Here is a 14,549-nt window from a genome sequence, read left to right on the forward strand (position 1 = left end):
AATTTGTGTATTTTTATTAGAGACGGGGTTTCACCATGTTGGCCAGGCTGGTCTTGAACTCCTGACCTCAAGTGATCTGCCTACCTCAGCCTCCCAAAGTGCTGGGATTACAGATGTGAGCCAGTGCACCTGGTCAATTTTTAAAAAACATATTGAAAGCCAGAAGTGGTGGCTTGTGCCTGTAATCCCAGCACTTTGGGAGGCTGAGACTGGAGGATAGCTTGAGGCCAGGAGTTTGAGACCAATCTGGGCAACAAAGCGAGACCCTCATCTCAACAAAAAATTTAAAAATTAGCCAGGTATGGTGGTGTGTGCCTGTAGTCCCAGCTACTCGTGAGGCTGAGGTGACAGGATCACTTGAGCCCAGGAGTTCAAGGCTGCCATAAGCCATGACTGTGCAATTGCACTCTTGCTGGGTGACAGAGTGAGACCCTGTCTCAAAAAATATAGATAGATGATAGATACATAGATAGATAGATACCTGTATATCAACATAAACATTTTCCTTTGTAATTACATTACATATAGTTTCTGTAAATATACATATATGATATATACTGTATATACATATATGTAATTTTATTATTTTAAAACATTATTTGGCTTATTATTTGCAATAGCCAAAAGGTGGAAGCAACACAAGTATCCGTCAAGGGATAAATGGGTAAACAAAATGTGATTTACGCCTACAATGGAATATTACTCATTCTTAAAAAGGAAGAAAATTCCAACACATGCTACAACATTCATGAACCTTGAGGACAAAATGCCGAGTGAAGCAGGCCAGTTGTAAAAGGATGAAGACTATAATTTCACTGAAATGAGGTATCCAGAGTAGTCAAATTCATAGAAGCAGAAAGTACAATGGTGGCTGCCAGGAGCTAGAAGGTAGGGAAAATGGGGAGTTATTGTAGAGTTTCAATTTTGCAAGATAAAAATAATTCTGTGGATGGAAGGTGGTGAAGGTAGCAAAACAGTATGAATGTACTTAATGCCACTGACCTGTATGCTTAAAAATAGTTAAGATGGTACATTTTATGTTATTTGTATTTACCACAATTTTAAAAACAGAACTATTTTTTGGCAAAGGGATTCACAGACTTCACCAGACTGCCAAAGGGATCTGTGGCATGGAAAAAAAAAAAAGTTAAGAATGATGCTCTTATACTTATAATGAAAATTATACATTTAATGATATAAGAGGATCCACCTCCCCATCTCCCACACTCTAGCCACAAAACTTCCATGGTTCCATTCTACTTGTAAAATGAAAGGAGTCCAGGGACACACTTTTATCATTTAGTAGCGGGGTACCTTGCACAAGCCATATAACCTCTTTGAGCTCCCATCATTTCAAAATGGAGGTGTTATCCCTGTCCCTCCTCCCTCATGGGGCTGTTGGGAAGCTCAGGTGAGGCAGCAGCAGCTGTGACCATCCTCAATGTCTCTGGTCCTTGCTCCTCCTCGCTGACCTCTCTCGCCTTCGTGAAATACCTCCTCTCCTCAGGCTGCAGAACACTTTCTGAACACTTTCTGTGTCCTGCCCTTGCAAGAAGGCTTTTTTGACCATTCTGGTTGAAGCCAGAGCTCAAAAATCCACCTTGATTTAGTGGGTGATCTCTCACGGTCGATAGACTCCTCCCTGGACCAGCAACCAAGAGCAAGGGCTTTGTAGTTATACTAAGGGCAAGGGCTTTATAGTTTAGAGTCTGGATATGAATCTTGGCTTCAGCACTGACCACAAGCTGTGTCCTGACTGGAGAGCAAGCTCCTTATCCTCCCTGAACCTCAATTTCTTCATCTATAAAATGGCCTGATAATACGTAATTACAATTGTTGTCACAGTACAGTGAGACCGTGAACAGCACATAGTAGATATTAAATCAGTAGGATTCAGTACTTTTATTATATAGTTTTTATCCTTGGACAATAATTCAGGCAATGGATGGAAAATCTGTATGCCCTACAAAGACTTAGACATACTAACAATTACCAAGCTCACAGGCACATCAGAAATATTGGATACATGGATGAAGACAGGGAAATATAGCTGACTAATTACTGGTCCCAGATTATCACTATCGGACTCCACAAGCAACCTGCCCAGTGCAGGTATTATTGTTACGGGGTCCTTGCTCCTAGAACTCCCAAGATTGTGGCCCGCCACTTCCAAAATGGCCACGGGCCACTTCCAAGATGGTGGCAAATCTGGTGTTCTCTGACCTGGGGTTCTTGCCCTCAGGGATTCCAAGGAATGGAATCTTGGGCCATGCGGTGAGTATTACAGCTCTATTAGAAGCGGTGGGTCAGGGAAAAGAACCGTGGAACCCAGTGACTAGCGTTCAGCTCGATTAGGACAAACCCAAGCACTTAGACATGCAGGAACAATGGCAAGCGTTTAGCCGATGGGGAGTGGCAATGGGCGCCTCGCTGGATTAGGAGCACAGGGGACACCCTGCCGGATCTGGAGGGGTGGAAGTCAGCCGCGGGTCTGCAACTGTGGCAAACAGCAGTAGTGGAGGGCCAGCGAAAGTTCTGCTCAGAGCGGTAACAAACACGGACCAGAAGAGTGCAGTTGTTGCCGGGCGCGGTGGCTCAAGCCTGTAATCCCAGCACTTTGGGAGGCCGAGACGGGCGGATCACGAGGTCAGGAGATCGAGACCATCCTGAGCTACACGGTGAAACCCCGTCTCTACTAAAAAATACAAAAAACTAGCCGGGCAAAGTGGTGGCGCCTGTAGTCCCAGCTACTCGGGAGGCTGAGGCAGGAGAATGGCCTAGACCCGGGAGGCGGAGCTTGCAGTGAGCTGAGATCCGGCCACTGCACTCCAGCCTGGGGCGACAGGAGCGAGACTCCGTCTCAAAAAAAAAAAAAAAAAAAAAAAAGAGTGCAGTTGCAAGATTTAATAGAGTGAAATAGAGTGAAAACAGAGCTCCCATACAAAGGGAGGGGACCCAAAGCGGGTTGCCGTCACCTGCTCCAATGCCTGGGTTTATATCCAGATCCTTGTCCCTCCTGCTGTGCTCTCAGGCAATAGATGATTGGCTATTTCTTTACCTCCTGTTTTTGCCTAATTAGCATTTTAGTGAGCTCTCTGATTGGTCTGGTGTGAGCTAAGTTGCAAGTCCCATGTTTAAAGGTGGATGCTGTCACCTTCCCAGCTAGGCTTAGGGATTCTTAGTCAGCCTAGGAATCCAGCTAGTCCTGTCTCTCATTATGATTCTCCTCCCTCTGGGGCCACAGCCCACTGTTCTAACAGCCTGTTCAAGACTCAGCCTCTCCGAATTCAAACCTGGATTAATTTTCTAATCCTCAGTTTGCCATCTGAAAAATAAGGATCAAACAGGAATGCCTTTAGCCGCTCCTGCCCCACCTCTCTCTCCAGCAGAACCTCCGCCTTCCTGGTCTAATCAATTAGACCTGGTCTAATCGACCCCTCAGGATATCCTCTGCTCTGTCCCGGGTTCCCTCCCCAGGGTGCCAGACCAAGGTGCATCCACCTGAGGCACAGAGCTGGGATGCGCCAAGCAGATCAGGAGCTCCCAGATGGGCGGGGTCAGTACCCGCCTCCCTCTTTAATCTCTGAGAATCACCCCCACTTCCACAACCTCCGTTCCACCCACCCAGCAGGGTCCCACAGCTGCAGCTGGGAAGGTAATTAGCAGCCACCATAATTGGGTCTAGACTGCTGAGGTCCTGGGGAGCGACCCCTGCAAGGGTGCTAGCCCATCTGGCCTCTGCTAACCTGGATCCGCCTGCTCAGCCCGTGCATGGAACGGGGGAGGTATCTCAGGAGGCTGCCCCAACAGCATTGGCCCATTTTGTCAGTGACTGCCCCAGCACATCCGCACCTTAGTCATTCTGTGACCCATCCCTCCCTCCCACCACTAAACCATCACTGTAACTCTTTTGTTCATGCATGCATTCTTTGTGCCTTCGCTCTGCACCACTTAGCCATTGTTTTCATCATGTATTTATATCCCATTTTAAGGGAGCTTGCAAAGATCATGATGATTATTATAATATAACCAATATTAGTCGAGGCACTTACACTGTGCTAAATACCTTATTCTCTCTTGCTCTCTCATTTTCTCTCTCTCTCTCATTTTCTCTCTTTCTCTCTCTGTCTCTCTCTTTTGAGACAAGTTCTCACTCTGTTGCACAGGCTCCAGTGCAGTGGCCCAACACGGCTCCACCGCAGCCTCTGCCTTTTGGGCTCAAGCAATCCTCCCACCTCAGTCTCCCAAGTAGCTAAAGCTACGGGCACGCACTACCACGATGGGTGAATTTTTTTTTTTTTTTTTTTGAGACAGAGTTTCTGTCTTGTCATCCAGGCTGGAGTGCAGACAGGCATGTGCCACCACACTTGGATAATTTTTGTATTTTTAGTAGAGGCGGAGTTTCACCATGTTGGCCAGGCTGGTCTCGAATTCCTGACCTCAGGTGATCCACCCTCTTCGGCCTCCCAAAGTGCTGGGATTACAGGCGTGAGCCACCACACCTGGCCGAATTTTTAAATTTTTGTAGAGAGACAGGGTCTTACCATATAGCCCAGGTTGGGCTGAACTCCTGGGCTCAAGTGATCCTCCAGCCTGGGCCTCCCAAAATGCTGGGATTACAAGCATGAGACACCTTGCTGGCCTTCATTGTCACTTGTTTTTGATGAGCCAAGAATTATTATGATCACTACTGTTGTTATCCCAAGAGAAATGAGGGATAGAGAAGGTAACATGCCGGAAGTTGCACAGCTGGTGAGAGGCAGAGCCCCAGGTGATCTGTCTCCGGGCCCAATTCTTCACCTCTCCACTATACTGCTTCCTAAATGGGCATAAAATGCAGCTACAGTAAATGCTTCAAAGTTGAGCAAATCATAAAAACAACCAGAAACAGAAAGCATAAAGCCCTCCCTCCACCTACACATTCTAGTCCTATGTGTACAATCTTGGACAAGTCACAGCATCTCTCAACCTCAGCTTCCCCACTTGTAACAGAGATGCCCACCTTGCTGGGTTATTGTTAGGATTAAACATGATGAGGATGCAAACTGTTTGGCACATAGTAGTACTTAATAAATAACAGCTCCCTCTCTCAATCCTAAATTGGAACCTCCTGGCATTGGCAGTACTGGGAAAGGGCTTGCTTCAGGGTGAATGGCACATATTCCTATCTGGTTGAACTTGGGTATCATGTGCAGAAACCTAGAGGCAGAAGAAAGAAGAGCAACAGTCTGTGCTGGCCTTGGTCCAGAGGTGCTTTTCAGACACTGTGAATTGGATGGAAGAGACATTGGGCCCGACAGGAGGCACATTCCTGTCCTCCTGACACCCTATTCTGTATGTCTAGTGATTCATGTTCACGTGTACAGAGCAGAGAATGAGAAGGTGAACTACTAACAGACAGATGTTCACTTGGCCTGGAGAAGGGAGTACAGGAAAAGGAGGGTGGAGAGGAAGAGTGGGCACTGGGAAACATGAGCAGAGCCAAGTCTCAAACAAAGGCTCATTGAATTTGTTCACCTTTGGGATTTCTTCAAACCACCTCGCTTTTTATATAGGCTGCCATATTGCACTGTGCCCATTGGACTGTCATCCCTACCAAAGCCAAGTCCGGGCCCTCTCCATCATATTCACTCCACTATGCCCAGTTCGGGATCCTAAATGCTAAGGACATTTACTCCCTAAGGGTGGCTAGTTTGGCCTGTGACCTCTCTTTCTCCCTCCTCTTTTTTCATGACTCTATAAAGAATTATGATTGACTCCAATAAGTTAAAGCATTCCTCAGCCAAGAACCCCCTTGCACACAGCCTGTCACAGACCATTATGGGAGTCAACCTTCACACAGGATACCATGCGCCATGGAGGAGACCTAGGAGGAGGCGGTAGGGTTGGGTTCTGGAAAGGGAGCATATAAATGTAGATTGAGTAGACACATGCCTGAAGGCCCTTTGAGTGACAGCCTAGGAATAATCAATCTTCAAGCCACATTCCTCTCAAAGTGTGGCCTCAAGCTCCCTGCATTCAAATGACTAGGAGTGTTGGTTAAAATGCTGCTCCCCCAACCCCCACTTCTGCCCCAGACACACTGATGGAATTCTCCACGGGTGGGACCCCATATTGTCCATTTTAAAGCAGCTCCACCCCAAGACTCTGATGAACTCTAATGTTTGAGAACTACTGTCTTAGACCTTAGCGGATTCACTCTAGAATAACCTCCCACTGGCACCCTGGCAAACTGGATGTCCACGTTTCCAGAATGGGTCATTTCCTGATGAAGATGCCCAAACCTCCCACACTGTAATCAGGTTCCTGTCATCACCTCCACTTACCCATTGAATTTCCCTGCTATCTTCTCCTATCTCACTTGATTCGCATTTAAGCCTCAAACCAAACTTAGTATTTTAGGAATGAGACCTAGAAATAAAAATTTCCAAGGAGGGGGAAAAAAAACCCAACACTCTGTAATCATAGTTTCTCACAAGAGGGAATATAAAAATGGATCTAAAAGGGTCCTTTCATCTCAACTGTCTATAAATGTTTAAAATAGGGTTGGTGATAATTAATGTTTCTATAAGTATATGCTTAAGAAGTCGTCACAATCGGCCTTTGTCGGTTCAGAGTTGGCAGCCCGGGCCCACTGCATTTCGAAGGGAATGTTTGAGGGTCATTTCACATTGCCTCACTCCTGGCAATTCCAGAGCTGCTATAATTCTGCCAAAGAACATAGAGGGTTTCCCAGTCAAGTTCCATCCTGATTTTGATTATTGTTTATCTCCAGTCCCTGTCTGAATAGTCGTAGTAAAATAGAGGAAGTTTTACTCCTGAATCCGAGGTCAGCTTGTAATGAACCATGGTTTCAATTGCATGAACAGCTGCTTCTTTTATAAGCAAGGAGGGTTCACTTACAGTTCAGGGTAACATAGAAATAATTTAAAGAACAAGGACGCTTCTATTCATTTCTTTATTTTTTTATATATTTTTGAAACATTTTGACATTTGAGTGGCTATAGAATGTGGATTATTGACTAGACTCAACAGGAAAAAAGAGCCAATAAAGTTAAAAAAAAAAAAAAAGAAATACAGTATTTCTTGACCCACCTCCTACCCCAATCATTATAGAAAAGTTTAATTTGTATAAGGAAAGTTCAAATAATTGGTCACACTTTTTTTTTAAAGCTTTGCTGGATGTTTAAAAATTTTTATACCAAATACCTTCAAAAAGGTCCAAAAAATAGTGAAAAAATGAAAAACACTACAGTGTGAATAGAAACTTGGCTCTTAGTTTAAAAATAAGTTAAAAGAGTATCTCTCTCCATTACCACCAGTGGGATAGAAAATGAAATATTTTAGGTTTGCATTTTTATGTTGCAACTATGCCTGGCACTTACCCAATAATAGTATGGAACATATTGCATTCTGGATCTGAAGGGACCTTGCAGATCACACAGCCCAGGCTCCCACCTGTAGGAGGAATTACTGCCACCCCATACTTGAGACCTAGTCACAGAGCCTTGTGACTAAATAGTGTCTGATGTCAGGAACAGCATCTTCCAGTGTGGTCCAGTTCTGCTCATCATTATCTCTTCAAGTTGGCATTCTCTCTCAAAATTAAAAATATATGTACCCTTGAACCCAGCAATTCCAATTCTAGAAATTCATCCAACTGATAGACTTGCTCATGAGCAAAATGGCATTAAGTAGAAAATTATGCATTGCAGCCCCACTTGGAAACAACCTAAATAGAAGACCAGTGAAAGAAATTGTGGTACATCCCTGCACTGGGATACTCTAATAGGAAGAGCCCACATAGAATGAATGCTACTATGTGCCAGGCCCTGTTCTAAGTGTTTTGGAGGTATATATTTATTTAATCTTCATGGCCACTATTATACTATTATGCAGTGAGGAAACTGAGAGAAGGAGAGATTTAGTAGCTTGCTCAAAATTTTATAGCTAGTACATGATGGAGCTGGATTTCATTGATTTGTTCAGTCATTCCATCAATACTTACTGTGTGCCTACTGCAATATGCTCTACAGGGCAAAGGAACAGGGTCTTTGCTGTCACAGAGCTCGATTTCTAATGGGGGAGGTGAAAACAAACAACTAAGCTGGGCATGGTGGCTTGTGCCTGTGGTCCCCACTACTCAGGAGGCTGAGGCAGGAGGATTGCTTGGGCTCAGGATGTAGAGGCTGCACTGAGCCATGATTGCACCACTGCACTCCAGCCTGGGTGGCAGAGTGAAAGGAGGAGGAGGAGGGGGAGGAGGAGAAGGAGAAGGAGAGGAAGAAGAAGAAGAGGAGGAGGAGGAGGAAGAGAAGGAGGAAGAGAAGAAGGAGGAGAAGGAAGAGAAGGAGGAGGAGAAGGAAGAGGAGGAGGAGAAGGAAGAGGAGGAGGAGGAGGAGGAGACACAACTAAACAAGCACACATATCAAGTCAAGTTATGCTAAGAAGAAATAGAAGGGAAGCGGGCGGAGGGTGCTGGAAGAGAGCCATTTGAGATGAGGTGGATTTTTTGTTTCAGGTCTGAATAAAGCAAAGGAGCATGCTGTGAGCTAACCAAGGGCAGCCTGACTCCAGAACATACATTCTTCCCAAATGAGACATAAAGCCTCTTGGCCAGTAACATGATCAAGGCTACTCTGCATACAGGTTTGGAAAGTTCTCCAAAGCATATTGGGTTTGTGAAACAATGTGTGGAACAGTGTGCAGAGAGCACAGTCACTTCTGCATGTGCATACACATCCTGGTTATAAACATGTAGACTTTCTGGAAGGACACACAAGAACCAGCAAGCAGTGGCTGTCTTCAAGGTAGGAAACTGGGAAGCTGGGTAAAGGGAATGAGGCCGAGTTTTATTATATGTCTTTCTATACTTTCTTCTCCTTCTCCTTCTCCTTCTTCTTCTTCCACTCCTTTTTTTTTTTTTTTTTTTTTTTTGTGAGACAGAGTCTTGCTCTGTGGCCTAGGCTGGAGTGCAGTGGCACAATCTCGGCTCACTGCAACCTCCACCTCTCGGGTTCAAGCAATTCTCCTGCCTCAGCCTCCCTAGCTGGGATTACAGGTGTGGGCACCACACCCGGCTAATTTTTGTTTTTTCAGTAATAACGGGGTTTCACCATGTTGGCCAGGCTGGTCTTGAACCTCTGACCTCAAGTGACCCACCCGCCATGGCCTCCCAAAGTGTGGGATTACAGGTGTGAGCCACCTCACCTAGGCAGTCTTTTTGTACATTTTGTACTAAGATTTTATTATGAATTATTTGATACCGACAAAAGAATATTTGCAACATATATGCAAATTATATAGTCTAATTTTTAAAAATCAAGAATACCAATGCACTCTACTCGCTGACACACACAGACAGAACCTCATAGCTATTACTAGACCATTTTCAGCTCTATAGAGGCTACTTCTGGGCGCTTTCTCTAACCCATCCTTGAGTGTCCCCTCTCCCTACTGCACTTCCTCCTCCATAAATACCCCCTTCCTGAATTGTATGTCTATTATGCTGTTGCTACTTTGTATAACAACTTTATTGAGATATAATTCACATATTATAGAATGTACCCATTTAAAATGTACAATTTAATGGTTTTTAGTGTATTTGTAGTTGTGCAACTGTCATCACAATTTTTGAATATTTTCATTATCCCTCCAGAAACTCTGTCTTCCAAGTCTGTCCCTTTTCCACTCAGGCAACCTACAACCTACTTTCTGTCTCTATGGATTTACTTATTCTGAAATGGCATATACGGTAAGAGGAATCATATAATATGCAGTCTTTTGTGACTGACTTCTTTTACTTAGCAAAATACTTTCAAGTTTCCTCCATGTTGTAGCATGTCTCCGCATGCTGTCTCTCTTTATTGCCAAATAACATTCCATTGTATGGATAACCACATTTATCCCTTGAAAGACAGTTGTTGTTGTTTCCTTTTTGGAGACGGAGTCTTGTTCTGTCACCCAGGCTGGAGTGCAGTAGCAAGATGTCGGCTCACTGCAACTTCCACCTCCCGGGTTCAAGCGATTCTTGTGCCTCAGCCTCCAGAGTAGCTGAGATTACAGGTGCACACCACCATGCCCAGCTAATTTTTGCATTTTTAGTAGAGACAGGGTTTCACCATGTTGACCAGGCTGGTCTCAAACTCTTCACCTCAGGTGATCTGGCCACCTCGGGCTCCCAAAGTGCTGGGATTACAGGCGTGAGCCACTGTGTCAGGCCGACAGTTTTTTTTTTTTTTTAAGTTTTTTCAGTATAACAAATAATGCTGTCTCTTACTATCTTTTAAAAATAATTATATTATACAGATATATTCTTAAACAATATATTATTTCATCTGACTTGATTTTGAGTTAATAAAAACTGTATCATGTTATATGGAGTCTCCTACAACTTACTTTTTTCATTCAACATTAAGTTTCAAAGATTTGTCCATGTTGTGGCATATATCTGTAGTTTTTCATTTTCATTACCATGTAAAATTTCATTGTATAAAAATACTACAATTTATCCATATCCATTCTCCTGTTGGTAGACATTTGCTCATTTCCAGTTTGGCACACACAGCCTTTCCACCTCCTGGTGCATGTGCACAAGGGTCTCTCTGGCATGTATACCACCAGATGGATGGCTGGGTTACAGAATACAGAAATGGTCACTTTTCCAAGTGACTACACCACCAGCAGTTTGTAAAGATTTCTTGATCCACATCCTCACTTAGTATTAACACCTTTTAAATTATATACCATATACTTATAATGCCTTTTCAAAAACTAAGGCAATTTTTAAAAATTCTCTCTTATTCAGAAGTGAGGTCTGCTTTCCTGGGATCCAAAGAACTGAACTTCACTCTATTCTTTGGAGCTATACAGAGCAAATCTAAATCCCACTGTCTAATGCCAACCCTCCAGACATTTGAAGACAATTATCATATTTGCCTAATCTTGTCTTCTTCAATGCACCTAGATAAGTCAAAGTGAGAAGATACAGGAGAAGTTGGAATTGGGTGGAACCCCTTCTTTGATTAGATGTGGAGCAGAATTACAAAGTGTGTTCTTGGTTCCTCAGGAGGCTGATAGAACCTATGCTGAAAAAGAGGTTCTGTGGACAGTAAACCTAAGAATGCTGAACTAAATGAAGTGAAGGCATCTTCTTGGCTGTAGAACTTCTCAGAGGCTTTAACACAGTAGCTCACATTATGAATTTTTGAGAGAGGTCATCCAATTTAACAGAGTACCTTTTGGTGAAACACAGGCCAAGCTGGTCATAAGAAAAAGTGAATACCTGGTCTTTGGTTCCCTTGACCTATTTTCATTCACTGTTGCTCCTTTTAAGTACCCAGTATACTATGTCTTTCTCCTCCCCAGCCCTGCCCTGACCACCAAACATATTTCTCATTAAAAAATTATCAATAATTTAGAAATTTAGTGTAAATTTTGATTTAAGTCCTGTCCTTCCTAGGGATTTTAGCCCTCAACCTTAGAATAGAAGCTTTGAGCCCAGATTAAAAGAGAATTCTAGAAAGAAGATATCACCTCAAAGGAAGTATCAAAGTGCTTTCCTTTCCTCCTAATTTCTGCCCATTGTTGTAGTTAGGAAATGCAATTCTGAATGGTAAAAGCCAAGTGAAATACTGCATGGTCATGTGTTTTATCAATGGTCATGGACAAATACTCTGATGCTAACAACTATAGTTGGTTTAATTATAACTAACATTTAAACTTTTACAGACAACGTCATATTTAACCCTCCTCACAACCCTAAGCAATAGATAGAACTTCCGTGTTACAGATGAGGAAAGTGAGGCTCACCCAATTGTGCAGCTCTGGAACTTTCTGTCTGACCCCAAAGTCTGCACTCTCAAATCTTTGCTCACCCACCTTCACTGTCAGCATGGGTCTTGCTGATCACCAGCTCTACAAAACCTGCTGCATTGTCACCCCACTTGATCAAAGGACAGCAGCCTTCCAAGTGGCCCTCCTGCTTTTCCTGGAATACTAAGTATTCCATCTTACCAGCCTACTTGGGCTTCTAGGATGAAATTCTCAGCCAACCTCTCTGACAAGAGGAGTATTTTGAGCTTAAAGCTCAACCATTTATACTTCTCCAGGATCCACTATCCTCTTTGGATTGATTAAACCAAAATCTTGTTATGCCCAGACCGTTTATTCCCCGAAGAAGACCACCAGAGTCCAGAGTCAAAGCCAAGCGGCAAGGATCTTTAATGCAAGTTCGAACTTGGTCCCTCCGTTTCTCAACATACAAGAGGGCCCTGAACAATGCGCGCGCTCGCTTTTTATAGCCCGATAAAAATAGGACTTGTAAGGTTACAGAGGAACAGGGAACAAGGGAATTCTTTAGGTTACAGCATTACAATTGGTTAACGTATTAAGTTTATACATTTAGCAGTTATCTATTGGTTTCCGTGCTTTTAGTAAAACTACAAACGGCGGCGCCCTTATCGGGGATTTCCCAGGATTTCCCAAGCTGAGATATATGGAGAAATGTATTTGCACTGGGCCGTGTTTGCACTGGGCCCAGGAAATTGAGAGATATATGGTGTCTGTATTTGCACTGGGCCGTGTTTGTACTGGGCTCAGGAAATTGAGAGATATATGGTGTCAAGCTGAATGTATTTGCTGGGCCCAGGACTGAGGAATGTGCCTGATTTCTTTCAATCTCACTATCTATACTTAGCTTACCCCTTGATTCCATTCTAGGCAGAAATCTGCCAACAATCTACCATAACCTTCACCTGAAAATTGCCCAGATGGAAGCTGTTCCTTTAACTTCCACCAAGGGTCCACCCTGGCCCAAGCTTACCCTGAGCTCAGATATTGGGATTTGATGTGAATTCAAAAGCAGTCAAGGATAACAGGAAGGCTGGGCATGGTGGCTCATATCTGTAATCCCAGCACTTTGATAGGCCGAGATGGGTGGATCACTTGAGGTCAGGAGTTCGAGACCAGCCTGACCAACATGGTCAAACACCTGTCTCTACTAAAAATACAAAAATTAACCAGGCATGCCTCATTAACAGGTGCTGCTGCATAAAAATGACCTCAGGCTGGGCGCAGTGGCTCATGCCTGTAATCCCAGCACTTTGGGAGGCCGAGGCAGGTGGATCATGAGGCCAGGAGTTCAAGACCAGCCTGGCCAACATGGTGAAACCCCATCTCTACTAAAAATACAAAACAATTAGTCAGGCATGGTGGTGGGTTCTCGTAAGCCCAGTTACTTGGGAAGCTGAGGCAGAGACCTGCTTGACCCCGGGAGGCGGGGCTTGCAGTGAGCAGAGATCGTGCCACTGCACTCTAGCCTGGGCGACAGAGTGAGACTCCGTCTCAAAAAAAAAAAAAAAAAAAAAAATTGACCCCAATTGTCGTTTTAATACCATCTGACTCTGGCCACAGCCAGTAGAATAAGGAATGACATCTAACCCAGTGAGAAGAATTGACTACAAACCAGCCAGCAACCTACACTTTATATGGCTGGCTCCAGAAAATAAGGCACACTAGTCAGGCCTCTCTCTAGAGAAGAGCCTCCAAAAGGAAATTCCCAAGTGGTGATAGTGATAGCAACTACCGTTGAAAAGCAAGACAGAACTGAGGCTTGGGTGGCTGGCCCATAAGCAAGATGAGATTTTGAGAGAGGAGCAATTAAATCACAGAGAAAGCCCGAGGGAGAAAAGAGGGGAAGTAGATGCACTGAGAAAAGCTAAGAAGCCATTAGAGAGAGAGAGAGAGATCCTGTTCCCATCTGGGGTTTCCCGTCTTAGTCCCTTGAGAACTGGCTGCACTGGGCTCTGGTCCACAGATTGTGTTGTGTTTTTCCACTGGGTTCTCATGACTAAGGCCCCTTTTCTTGAGCACACTCAGTTGAGTCTCTTTGTAACGAAAAGGATTCTGACCAGAATCCCCCAGACTGTGAAGGCAAGCGTTTGCTGCCTCAGGAAAGTTTGGCCCAAGGCAAACACTGCTAATCCTTTTAAATCCTTGAAGCCCCATTAAGAGATGTAAAATTTCTAGGAAATTTTACAATACGTGGACAGGCTAACTTTTTTTGTTTGTTTTTATAAGGGGATCATAGACATGCAAATGAATGCAATAGTCTTAGCTAGTATCTTATAATTCTAAAGCCTTTTTTTTTTTTCAAGACAGAGTTTTGCTCTTGTTGCCTAAGCTAGAGTGCAATAGCACAATCTGGGCTCACTGCAACCTCCGCCTCCAGGGTTCAAGCAATTCTCCTGTCTCAGCCTCCTGAGTAGCTGGGATTGCAGGTGCCCACCACTAAGTCTGCTAATTGTTGGTATTTTTAGTAGAGATGGGGTTTCACCTGCCGGCGAGGCTGGTCTCGAACTCCTGACCTCAGGTGATCTCTCTGCCTTGGCCTCCCAAAGTTCTGGGATTACAGGTGTGAGCCACCACGCCCGGTCCTAAAGTCTTTTTTAAGAACAAGAAAAGGCCGGGCGCGGTGGCTCAAGCCTGTAATCCCAGCACTTTGGGAGGCCGAGACGGGCGGATCACGAGGTCAGGAGATCGAGACCATC

This window comes from Colobus angolensis, unplaced genomic scaffold (assembly GCF_000951035.1).
Source record: "Colobus angolensis palliatus isolate OR3802 unplaced genomic scaffold, Cang.pa_1.0 Scaffold134, whole genome shotgun sequence".
Lineage (NCBI taxonomy): Eukaryota > Metazoa > Chordata > Mammalia > Primates > Cercopithecidae > Colobus > Colobus angolensis.